Raw genomic sequence first — 5341 nt, 5'->3', positions numbered from 1 at the left:
TATTCTATTTATATTACAAGAGAATCTTTTGAAAGGAAAGGGATGAACGGTCTATCTTAAGGTTTGCTTGGGTCATGACTATAGTAGTGTCCTTGGTACTATATGCCACCTTAACGTCCACGATAGGCATTGAGGAATTCTTTGAGGTACCAATCGTGAATCGGAGTTGGAGGATCGATTCAACTGATCTAAGCTTGGTGGTCTCCTTCAAAAGTCACTTTGGTCTCACGTGCTTTGAAATTGACATGCTTTCTCATTCAAGTAGTGTGGATAGGATAAAAAAAATCAGGCTTGAAAAAAAGGGTCATTGTTCCCGGCTATTGAGCATGAAAAACGTATCATGATAGATGATGATTCATGTATGAATGTTAAGCTCATGTTGAATTGATACAACCACTAAAATTTTAGAAGAAGTATACATTGATATTTCCCTTTTATTTATTAATATGAATGTATTTAATAATTTATAATCCAATATAATTTGGTTTACAAATTTATGAGCATAATATCACGAGTTGTTGTAAAGATTTAGAATATCATAAGTTGATATTTCTTACTTAGCTATATAGTTCACACCTCGTTGAATTGAGAAAGTGTATAGTGTATAGCCTCATTAAAAAAATAAAAATAAAAATTAATATAGTAAGGCTTATCAACGATAGACTTCTATTGTTATAAACTCTTGCAAGCAATATGGTCTATATCTGATAGACTCTACCAACAATATGGGCTATCACAGATAGACTATCTAAATTTTGCTATATTTGTAATTCTTTTTACATTATGTTATATTTATTAAATCTTAAATCTAATTGTATATTTTTTCAATTGTTCCTATATTTTTTTAGAATAATATACTATACGATCACAATCTTATTATTTACATTTGTGACATCAAAACTCTTCAAATCTCTTTCTACTCAAACTCAAACTTTCATTATTAATTGGTTGGTAGAATAATGACTAAGAGGAGACTTATTTGATTTTCCATTAAATCAATCAATAGTGGGAATATGGTATTTTGAGACAATCATTGGATTTCTTTATAAAATTCTTTGTACTTTAGAAAAAAAATTCTAAGCCCACCACCCCTCCATAATGATCCTATAATTTGACTATAAGAAAGTATTTGGCTTACTAACATGAGTGAATTAAGTTGTATAATACACCAACTTCATTGTTTGGTCTACCGACTTTAAATGTTGGTGAAGTTGAGTTGGTACATTTTACTAACTCATCCCAACTCACTCTAACTATTCCTTTCTTCCATGTTTTCAATGGCTCCACCTATTGGTCACTGTCACACCTCCGAGAAACTAACTCCGGGCTCTGAAACCACCTCCGATGACACTCAACTCCGAACTCCGACTGAAGAAACCTCGTGTGAAGGCCCTAAGCGAAAATGTGAATCGTCTCAATTTTTGTTTTACAAATTCAAAATTTTTACAGAAACGATTATGCATTTATAAGGGTAAATTACAGCATGCCAAAAATGAGAAAGAGAAAAAAGATATTAGGGTTTCAAAAAACCTTACTTTTTGAGAAACAATTTTTCTTCTTCACGCAATCTCTCTCCGGAATTGGTCACGTACTACAAGAACTCGAAACCCTAATAGTCACCACCAATTGGAGGCCTTTTGTATTATCTGGATGAAAATCACATGAGTTGTAGTTCAATGATTTTGGAGAGGAAAGAGATTGAGAGGAGCAAAAAGAATTCTTGGGAGTTTTTTTTTCTTTTCTCTTTGAAAGAAAAACTTCACCCCACTTTTTTCTGTGTAAAAACTGTGAATACCAGAAAAACTCCAACGACCCTATCCAATCACTACCTTATTAAGAGAGTTAAGGGGAAGGAAGTTATTTATCCCCTCTTTAAAATTCAAAATTAAAAAAAATAAAATAAATAATTTTAATTTAAATAAAACTATATATATATGCTACATGACATAAAACATATAGCCTATAGTTTAATATGTTACATATACAATATAACCTATAGTTTTACTTCTCTCATCAATGGTATTTAATATAATCACATTTATATTATATTAATTATATAAATTAAATTCATATAATTAATATTTGAATCATATTCAATATTTATTTTCCTCTCAAATAAACTTTATATTATAATATATCATATACATTATAGTAATTATATCATAAATAAATAAATAATTATATCACATATAATTAATTTCCTCAATTAATTTGAACAATTCAAATTAATCCAAAATTGATTCTCATTTCATCCGTGTTGAGCTACAGAGGGACCTAATGGACTTGTAGCTTGAATTCCGAATAGTATTTGAATAATTAATTAATTATTCAATATCTATTAACTGTTGGGCACTCCATAAAGACCGACAACTGTACTCTTCGCAATATAAATATATTTTTGTGTCCATTAGATATAACAAGTCAACAGTGCAATGACTCTTCACAAATTACTCGTAAGTACAGCTAGGCCAAAATTACCGTTTGCCCCTATAGTTATATCTAACTCAAGTACCACTGATCCCTCTAAATGAACAATAAGTCATAGTCCAACTATGACCAAACTCTTCTCGAGTCAGGAGAAGGTGTGACGCCACATTGTTAAAGCCCAATCTACTTACCCCGACCTCGGGGAAGGAGCGAATTCCGTATTGTGTATGTCTTAGTCCTCAATCAGACGAATTTCCAAAATAGTAGGTTATTTGAGTCGCCGATTTGACCACCCTCTCTCATACAAATCAAAGACCACCTTTATAGGCAGGAGTTCACAACCCACTCAGATTCAGGTCATGTCACATATGGTCATCCAAGTAAAAATGTAAGTCTTAATTATGAACGGCGTTATATAATGAACTAGTCATTTCGTGGTCCGGTCTTATACAAACTCCTATGTATATAATACCACTGCTCACATGTCTCCACATGAATGATCGTGATCAAATCATTTGTAGCACTTTACAACAATTGTAACATCTAAAAGTGGTCTATTCATAGTGTCACCTGGATAAGGTATCCAGTTTTATTAACTATTACAGACCATTTAGGTTATCACTTAAACATGATCCACCTATATATCTCTACATAACATGTTTAAACTACATTATTACCTTGGATGTTAGTTTATTGTTTGTAGGTTTAATGCTACTAAGTGTCAAATAAAAACATATCATATTTTATTAAATAATAAAATATGAGATCTCGTAGGGTCCTACGTTTGTAATTGTATTGTACAAACATTTATCTATTTAATAAAATATGTTAGGTTTATATTTGTTATTATAAACTATATTTTGTTTGTTGTTATTTTTTCTCTTTGAGTGGCTATAACTTTTTAATAATTATTGGAACAGAACTTCAAAAAAAAAAAATATGTAAAAGTACAATAGGATTTGATAATTTTTAATTTAAAGAGAAAGACTAATTACAATATTTTGTAAATTAATACTAAATTAGTATAATTGAATATATCATCAGCAAAGTACCTTATTCTTTTAGTTATTGCCGTTTCTTTTACCATCCATTCCAATTATTATCATATTGTTATAGTTCAAAATTTATTACAATATTTTAGTTAAAATTAGATATAATTTAAATTTCAATTTCATTTTCTTTAACCTAGCTTATTCCATGAAAGTTTACGGAAAAATAATTGTTATAAAAATTGAATAAATTAACATAATATTATTAATATAGAACGAAATATTACAATATATTTATAAATTGTTAGATGGTAACCAATTTTCAGTAAGCTAAATTTAAAAAGTGGGTACTTATAAATTGCATACCATGATAAATGTAAAAGGTATTATGACAAATCAATAAATAATTTATTATTCAATTGAATAATTTATTTCCGCGTTAATCACTTTTTACGCAAACAGAATAGCCTATTAATTTAGGTAATTAATTCCAACTATACATTATATTAGTACACACGTTTCCAATTAGTATAATATCAAAATTCACTGTTTAATATTACCTACTTAAATTCAAACGCTTTGGCTACCAAAATTATTCCCATTCTCAAATTTCTTTGAGTTAGAAACAAAAAAAAAATAGTGAGTCAATTTTTAAAAATGTTTATTGGATAACAGTATGAAATGCAATTACTTTTTTAAAACAGGGGAAAAAAAGATTGGAGATGGAAAAAGGTGGGATTTGGTGACCAAATCTCAATATAACTGTTGACTTTTTTAGTCAATGGTCATTATTATGATCAATTAATGGCTTCGAGGCATTAAAAGAATATAAATAATGATGCTCATTAATGGCCCCGGTAAAATATATTATTTATATAGTTTAAATACATTTTTACATATTAAAAAAACTAAATTAAACTATCTTTATATAGGTTTAAATACTAAGCTAGCTTTCTATATTTTAGTTAAAGACATAAATAATCTATAATATAGCAATTTATAAAAAAGCATTTACCCAAAAATTTTACTCACAATATTAGCGACTTCAAAATATGACTACTCCTAACTCATCATCATCATCATCATTTTTTTAAATTTTTTTAATTATTATTAGTCAATCAAAAGATATATATTTTTTCGTTATTATTTTTAATTTTTTTATTATTAATTTTTTAATCTTTTCGTTATTAGTCAATAAAAGATATGATAATATTTGAATGCATCTCAAGTTACACCCATCTCTAGTAGTGTTTTTGAGTTAGATTGGATTGATTTGAATTGAAGAATTTTTTAGAAGACCTAATCCAATTGTTCGGTTTGTTAACTTCTTCAACCCAAATAATTCTTATTAAAAAAATGGATCCAACTCAATCCAACCCAATCCAACCCAACCATGAAACATTGAGGTTAGGTTGGTTTGGGTTAATCGGGTTATTTATTTAAATTTATGTTCTAAAAAGAAGTAAGGTGTTAATACGAAAAAAAAATTGATTAAATTATTTTCATATATTGAATTAAGATTTAAACATAATTTCAATTTATATAATGATTTTTTTTCTTTCTAAAGTGCTAAAAAACTATTTTTAAGAATTATTGAAGAATAAATTATCCAAAAAAAATAAAACTTAAATAAATATATGTATATATGATTGTATCATAAGTTATATATATTAAGGTTAACAATAAGTTTGGGTTGGTTTGAGTTATTTTAGGTGAACCCATGAACCAACCTAACCCACAAAATTTTCATTTATTTGAACTCAACAAAAAAAAAAGCATAAGTTGGGTTGGGTTGATCGGTTTTTTCAGGTCACCAAGGTTTTTGAACACCCCTACCCATCTCTGTGTTTCCCTTTTCCATCATTCACACAAAAATATAATTAAAATATTTCAAAAATTAAATAACAATAATTTGTCACATGTTA

Source organism: Benincasa hispida, chromosome 6, assembly GCF_009727055.1.
Source record: "Benincasa hispida cultivar B227 chromosome 6, ASM972705v1, whole genome shotgun sequence".
Lineage (NCBI taxonomy): Eukaryota > Viridiplantae > Streptophyta > Magnoliopsida > Cucurbitales > Cucurbitaceae > Benincasa > Benincasa hispida.
This window is presented reverse-complemented; position numbering follows the sequence as displayed.